The sequence below is a fragment of the Triticum dicoccoides genome, chromosome 7A, assembly GCF_002162155.2.
Source record: "Triticum dicoccoides isolate Atlit2015 ecotype Zavitan chromosome 7A, WEW_v2.0, whole genome shotgun sequence".
Taxonomy (NCBI): domain Eukaryota; kingdom Viridiplantae; phylum Streptophyta; class Magnoliopsida; order Poales; family Poaceae; genus Triticum; species Triticum dicoccoides.
The window spans coordinates 520,380,027-520,388,747 of record NC_041392.1 but is presented as its reverse complement, the minus strand read 5'-3'; positions in this window follow the sequence as shown (position 1 = coordinate 520,388,747).

The window sequence follows — 8,721 nt, the reverse complement described above, 5'->3', positions numbered from 1 at the left end:
GTACGTAAATAATAACATTCACAATTTTATTTTATTACCATCATTTGTGTTGAGTTTCATTCATTCATATATATATATATATATATATATATATATATATATATATATATATATATATATTGACCCCCTTCTTCAAATTAGATGTTTCGGAAGCGGGATGAACTCCTAGTACCAGCTCGCATGCGAGCAATTCAAGAGGAATTAGCGATATTCTTTCTTGACCACGTGATCGCTGAAGACGGAGAATACTATGTGGACCATGAGTCCATATGTTAGGAGATTATATTTGTAAGAGATAATTATTGTATATATGTAGCCGGTAGTGTCGGATAGATATACGAGAACTTGTTGTTCGACCAATCTCTTGGAGAAGGAGGTGTGGTCGATATCACTTCTCTCTGTATGCATATATGTGATGGGGAACGTAGCAGAAATTCAAAATTTTCCTACGTGTCACCAAGATCTATCTATGGAGAGACCAGCAACGAGAGGAAGGAGAGTGCATCTACATACCCTTGTAGATCGCTAAGCGGAAGCGTTCAAGAGAACGGGGTTGATGGAGTCGTACTCGTCGTGATCCAAATAACCGATGACCAAGTGCCGAACGCACGGCACCTCCGCGTTCAACACACGTACAGCCCGGTGACGTCTCCCATGCCTTGATCCAGCAAGGAGAGAGGGAAAGGTTGAGGAAGACTCCATCCAGCAGCAGCACAACGGCGTGGTGGTGGTGGAGGAGCGTGGCAATCCTGCAGGGTTTCGCCAAGCACCACGGGAGAGGAGAAGGACTTGGGAGAGGGGAGGGCTGCACCAGAACATTGGTATGGCTGCCCTCCCACCCCCCACATATATATAGGGGCAAGGGAGAGGGGGGAGGCGCAGCCTTGGCCCTTCCTCCAAGGAAGGGTGCGGCTAGGAGGAGTCCCTCCTCCCCAAGGCACCTCGAAGGTGCCTTCCCCCTTTAGGACTCTTCCTTTCCTTATCCCTTGGCGCATGGGCCTCTTGGGGCTGGTGCCCTTGGCCCATATAGGCCAAGGCGCACCCCCTTACAGCCCATGTGCCCCCCCGGGGCAGGTGGCCCCATCCGGTGGACTCCCGGGACCCTTCCGGTGGTCCCGGTACAATATCGGTGACCCCGAAACTTGTCCGGTGACCAAAACATGACTTCCCATATATAAATCTTTACCTCCGGACCATTCCGAAACTCCTTGTGACATCCGGAATCTCATCCAGGACTCTGAACAACATTCGGTAACCACATACAAACTTCCTTTATAACCCTAGCGTCATCGAACCTTAAGTGTGTAGACCCTACGGGTTCGGGAGACATGCAGACATGACCGAGACGTTCTCCGGTCAATAACCAACAGCGGGATCTGGATACCCATGTTGGCTCCCACATGTTCCACGATGATCTCATCGGATGAACCACGATGTCAAGGACTTAATCAATCCCGTATACAATTTCGTTTGTCTATCGGTACGATACTTGCCCAAGATTCGATCGTCGGTATCCCGATACCTTGTTCAATCTCGTTACCGGCAAGTCTCTTTACTCGTTCCGTAACACATCATCCCGTGATCAACTCCTTGGTCACATTGTGCACATTATGATGATGTCCTACCGAGTGGGCCCAGAGATACCTCTCCGTCACACGGAGTGACAAATCCCAGTCTCGATTCGTGCCAACCCAATAGACACTTTCGGAGATACCCGTAGTGTACCTTTATAGCCACCCAGTTACGTTGTGACGTTTGGCACAGCCAAAGCACTCCTACGGTATCCGGGAGTTGCACAATCTCATGGTCTAAGGAAATGATACTTGACATTAGAAAAGCTTTAGCATACGAACTACACGATCTAGTGCTATGCTTAGGATTGGGTCTTGTCCATCACATCATTCTCCTAATGATGTGATCCCATTATCAACGACATCCAATGTCCATGGTCAGGAAACCGTAACCATCTATTGATCAACGAGCTAGTCAACTAGAGGCTTACTAGGGACATGGTGTTGTCTATGTATCCACACATGTATCTGAGTTTCCTATCAATACAATTCTAGCATGGATAATAAACGATTATCATGAACAAGGAAATATAATAATAATCAATTTATTATTGCCTCTAGGGCATATTTCCAATAGTCTCCCACTTGCACTAGAGTCAATAATCCAGTTCACATCGATATGTGATTAACACTCAAGGTCACATCCCCATGTGACTAAAGCGCAAAGAGTTTACTAGAGTGAATAATCTAGTTCACATTTACCATGTGATTAACACTCGATGAGTTCTGGGTTTGATCATGTTATGCTTGTGAGAGAGGTTATAGTCAACGGGTCTGAACCTTTCAGATCCGTGTGTGCTTTACAAATCTCTATGTCATCTCCTAGATGCAGCTACCACGTTCTATTTGGAGCTATTCCAAATAACTGTTCTACCATACGAATCTAGTTTACTACTCAGAATAATCTGGATTAGTGTCAAAGTTTGCATCGGCGTAACCCTTTACGACGAACTCTTTTACCACCTCCATAATCGAGAAAATTCCTTAGTCCACTAGTTACTAAGGATAACTTTGACCGTTGTCCTGTGATCCATTCTTGGATCACTCTTGTACCCCTTGACTGACTCATGGCAAGGCACACTTCAGGTGCGGTACACAGCATAGCATACTGTAGAGCCTACGTCTTAAGCATAGGGGACGACCTTCGTCCTTTCTCTCTATTCTGCCATGGTCGAGCTTTAAGTCTTAACTTCATACCTTACAACTCAGGCAAGAACTCCTTCTTTGACTGATCCATCTTGAACACCTTCAAGATCATGTCAAGGTATGTGCTCATTTGAAAGTTCCATTAAGTGTTTTGATCTATCCTTATAGATCTTGATGCTCAATGCTCAAGCAGCTTAATCCAGGCTTTCCATTGAAAACACTTTCCAAATAACCCTATATGCTTTCCAGAAATTCTACGTCATTTCTGAATGTCAACAACATATACTCATCAGAAATTCTATAGTGCTCCCACTCACTTCTTTGGAAATACAAGTTTCTCATAAACTTTGTATACACCAAAATCTTTGATCATCATCAAAGCATACATTCCAACTCCGAGATGCTTACTCCAGTCCTTAGAAGGATTGCTGGAGCTTTGCATACAACCTTTCCTCAAGAAAATCGTCGAGGAAACAATGTTTTGACATCCTATCTGCAAGATTTCATAAATAATGCAGTAATCGCTAATATAATCCCAACAGACTCTTAGCATCGCTACGAGTGAGAAAGTCTCACCATAGTCAACTCCTTGAACTTGTCGGAAAACATCTTAACGACAAGTCGAGCTTTCTTAATGGTGATACTTACCATCATTGTCCATCTTCCTTTTAAAATCCATATGTACCTAACAGCCTTACGACCATCAAGTAGTTCTTCCAAAGTCTACACTTTGTTTTCATATATGGATTCTCTCTCGGATTATATGGCCTCGAGCCATTTATCGGAATCCGGGCCCACCATCGCTTCTCCATGGCTCGTAGGTTCATTGTTGTCTAGCAACATGACTTCCAAGACAGGATTACGTACCACTCTGAAGTAGTACGCATCCTTGTCATCCTACAAGGTTTGGGAGTGACTTGATCCGAAGTCTCATGATCAATATCATAAGCTTCCACTTCAATTGGTGTAGGTGCCACAGAAACAACTCTTTGTGCCCTGCTATACACTAGTTGAAGTGACGGTTCAATAACCTCATCAAGTCTCCACCATCCTCCCACTCAATTCCTTCGAGAGAAACTTTTTCTCGAGAAAGGATCCAATTATAGAAACAATCCCTTATTGCTTTCGGATCTGAGACAGGAGGTATACCCAACTTTTTTGGGTGTCCTATGAAGATGCATTTATCCGCTTTGGGTTCGAGCTTATCAGCCTAAAACTTTTTCACATAAGCGTCGCAGCCCCACACTTTTAAGACATGACAGCTTAGGTTTCTCTAAACCATAGTTCATACGGTGTCATCTCATCGGAATTACGTGGTGCCCTATTTAAAGTGAATGTGGTTGTCTCTAATGCCTAACCCATGAACTATCGTGGTAATTCGATAAGAGACATCATGTTATGCATCATATCCAATAGGGTGCAGTTATGATGTACGGACACACCATCACACTATGGTGTTCCAGGCTGTATTAGTTGTGAAACGATTTCCACAATGTCTTAATTCTGTGCCAAACTCGTATTTCAGATATTCATCTCTATGATCATATCATAGATATTTTATCCTCTTGTCACGACGATCTTTCAACTTCACCCTGAAATTACTTGAACCTTTCAATAATTCAGACTCGTGATTCATCAAGTAAATATACTCAACATCTACTCAAATCATCTGTGAAGAACATAACGATATCCACTATACGCCTCAGCACTCATTGGACTGCACACATCAAAATGTATTTCTTCCAACAAGTTGCTTTCTAGTTCCATTTTACTGAAAACGAGGCTTTCAGTCATCTTGCCCATGTGGTATGATTTGCATGTCTCAAGTGATTCAAAAACAAGTGAGTCCAAACGGTCCATCTGCATGGAGTTTCTTCATGCGTATATACCAATAGACATGGTTCACATGTCTCAAACTTTTCAAAAACGGGCGAGCCCAAAGATCCATCAACATGGAGCTTCTTCATGCGTTTTATACCGATATGACTTACGTGGCAGTGCCACAAGTAGGTGGTACTATCATTACTATCTTTTGGCATGAACATGTGTATCACTACGATCGAGATTCAATAAACCATTCATTTTAGGTGTAAGACCATTGAAGGTATTATTCAAATAAATAGAGTAACTATTATTCTCTTTAAATGAATAACCGTATTGCGATAGTCATAATCCAATCATGTCTATGCTCAACGCGAACACCAAATAACAATTATTTAGGTTTAACACCAATCTCGATGGTAGAGGGAGCGTGCGATGCTTGATCATATCAACATTGGAAACACTTCCAACACATATCGTCAGCTCACCTTTAGCTAGTCTCCGTTCATTCCGTAGCTTTTAGTTCGAGTTACTAACACTTAGCAACCGAACCGGTATCCAATACCCTGGTGCTACTAGGAGTACTAGTAAAGTACACATCAACACAATGTATATCCAATATACTTCTATCGACCTTGCCAGCCTTCTAATCTACCAAGTATCTAGGGTAATTCTGCTCCAGTGGTTGTTCCCCTTATTACAGAAGCACTTAGTCTCGGGTTTGGGTTCAACCTTGGGTTTCTTCACTAGAGCAGCAGCTGAATTGCCGTTTCATGAAGTATCCCTTCTTGCCCTTGCCCTTCTTGAAACTAGTGGTTTCACCAACCATCAACAATTGATGCTCCTTCTTGATTTCTACTTTTATGGTGTCAAACATCGCGAATAACTCAAGGATCATCATATATGTCCCTGATACATTATAGTTCATCATGAAGCTCTAGCAGCTTGGTGGTAATGACTTCGGAGAAACATCATTATCTCATCTGAAAGATTAACTCCCACTCGATTCAAATGATTGTTGTACTCAGACAATCTGAGCACAAGCTCAACAATTGAGCTTTTCTCCTTAGTTTGTAGGCTAAGAAAATCGTCGGAGGTCTTATACCTCTTGACGTGGGCACGGGCCTGAAATCCCAATTTCAGCCCTCGAAACATCTCATATGTTTCGCGACGTTTCAAAACGTCTTCGGTGCCTCAACTCTAAACCGTTTAACTGAACTATCACGTAGTTATCAAAACGTGTATGTCAGATGTTCGCAACATCCACAGACGACGTTCGAGGTTCAGCACACTGAGCGGTGCATTAAGGACATACTGTTGGAAATATGCCCTAGAGGCAATAATAAAAGTATTATTATTATATTTCCTTGTTCATGATAATTGTCTTTTATTCATGCTATAACTGTATTATCCGGAAATCGTAATACACGTGTGAATACATAGACCACAATATGTCCCTAGTGAGCCTCTAGTTGACTAGCTCGTTGTGATCAATAGATAGTCATGGTTTCCTGGCTATGGACATTTGGATGTCGTTGATAACGGGATCACATCATTAGGAGAATGATGTGATGGACAAGACCCAATCCTAAGACTAGCACAAAGATCGTGTTGTTCGTTTGCTAGAGCTTTGCTAATGTCAAGTATCTCTTCCTTTGACCATGAGATCGTGTAACTCCTGGATACCGTAGGAGTGCTTTGGGTGTATCAAACGTCACAACGTAACTGGGTGACTATAAAGGTACACTACAGGTATCTCCGAAAGTATCTATTGTTTTATGCGGATCGAGACTGGGATTTGTCACTCCGTGTAAACGGAGAGGTATCTCTGGGCCCACTCGGTAGGACATCATCATATGCGCAATGTGACCAAGGAGTTGATCACGGGATGATGTGTTACGGAACGAGTAAAGTGACTTACCGGTAACGAGATTGAACAAGGTATTGGATACCGACGATCGAATCTCGGGCAAGTAACATACCGATAGACAAAGGGAATTGAATATGGGATTGATTAAGTCCTTGACATCGTGGTTCATCCGATGAGATCATAGTGGAACATGTGGGAGCCATCATGGGTATCCAGATCCCGCTGTTGGTTATTGACCGGAGAACGTCTCGGTCATGTCTACATGTCTCCCTAACCCGTAGGGTCTACACACTTAAGGTTCGATGACGCTAGGGTTATAAAGGAAGCTTGTATGTGGTTACAGAATGTTGTTCGGAGTCCCGGATGGGATCCTGGACGTCACGAGGAGCTCCGGAATGGTCCGGAGGTAAAGATTTATATATAGGAAGTCCTGTTTCGGCCATCGGGACAAGTTTCGGGGTCATCGGTATTGTACCGGGACCACCGGAAGGGTCCCGGGGGCCCACCGGGTGGGGCCACCTGCCCCCGGGGGCCACATGGGCTGTAGGGGGTGCTCCTTGGCCTACATGGGCCAAGGGCACCAGCCCCTAGAGGCCCATGCGCCAAGATAAAGGAAAAAGGGGAGAGTCCTAAAGGGGGAAGGCACCTCCGAGGTGCCTTGGGGAGGATGGACTCCTCCCCCCTTCCTTAGCCGCACCCCTTTCTTGGAGTAGGGGGCAAGGCTGCGCCTCCCCCTTCTCCCCTGCCCCTATATATAGTGGAGGGGAGGGAGGGCATCCATACCTGAGCCCTTGGCGCCTCCCTCCCTCCCGTGACACCTCCTCCTCTCCCGTAGGTGCTTGGCGAAGCCCTGCAGGATTGCCACGCTCCTCCACCACCACCACGCCGTTGTGCTGCTGTTGGATGGAGTCTTCCTCAACCTCTCCCTCTCTCCTTGCTGGATCAAGGCGTGGGAGACGTCACCGGGCTGTACGTGTGTTGAACGCGGAGGTGCCGTCCGTTCGGCACTTGATCATCGGTGATCTGAATCACGACGAGTACGACTCCATCAACCCCATTCACTTGAATGCTTCCGCTTAGCGATCTAAAAGGGTATGTAGATGCAAACTCTCCTCTCCTTTCTACTCGTTGCTGGTCTCTCCATAGATAGATCTTGGTGATTCGTAGGAAAAATTTTGAATTTCTGCTACGTTCCCCAACAGTGGCATCATGAGCTAGGTCTATTGCGTAGATTCTTTGCACGAGTAGAACACAAAGTAGTTGTGGGCGTTGATGTTGTTCAATATGCTTACCGTTACTAGTCCAATCTTGTTTCGACGGTATTGTGGGATGAAGCGGCCCGGACCGACCTTACACGTACTCTTACGTGAGACAGGTTCCACCATTGACATGCACTTGGTGCATAAGGTGGCTAGCGGGTGCCAGTCTCTCCCACTTTAGTCGGAACAGATTCGATGAAAAGGTTCCTTATGAAGGGTAAATAGCAATTGGCATATCACGTTGTGGTCTTGCGTAGGTAAGAAACGTTCTTGCTAGAAACCCATAGCAGCCACGTAAAACATGCAAACAACAATTAGAGGACGTCTAACTTGTTTTTGCAGGGTATGCTATGTGATGTGATATGGCCAGAAGAATGTGATGAATGATATGTGATGTATGAGATTGATCATGTTCTTGTAATAGGATTCACGACTTGCATGTCGATGAGTATGACAACCGGCAGGAGCCATAGGAGTTGTCTTTATTTTTTGTATGACCTGCGTGTCATTGAAGAACGCCATGTAAACTACTTTACTTTATTGCTAAACGCGTTAGTCATAGAAGTAGAAGTAGTCGTTGGCGTGACAACTTCATGAAGACACGATGATGGAGATCATGATGATGGAGATCATGGTGTCAAGCCGGTGACAAGATGATCATGGAGCCCCGAAGATGAAGATCAAAAGGAGCAAAATGATATTGGCCATATCATGTCACTATTTGATTGCATGTGATGTTTATCATGTTTATGCATCTTGTTTGCTTAGAACGACGGTAGTAAATAAGATGATCCCTTACAACAATTTCAAGAAGTGTTCTCCCCTAACTGTGCACCGTTGCTACAGTTCGTCGCTTCTAAGCACCACGTGATGATCGGGTGTGATGGATTCTTATGTTCACATACAACGGGTGTAAGACAGTTTTACACAGCGAAAACACTTAGGGTTAACTTGACGAGCCTAGCATGTGCAGACATGGCCTCGGAACACGGAGACCGAAAGGTCGAGCATGAGTCGTATGGTAGATACGATCAACATGAAGATGTTCACCGAC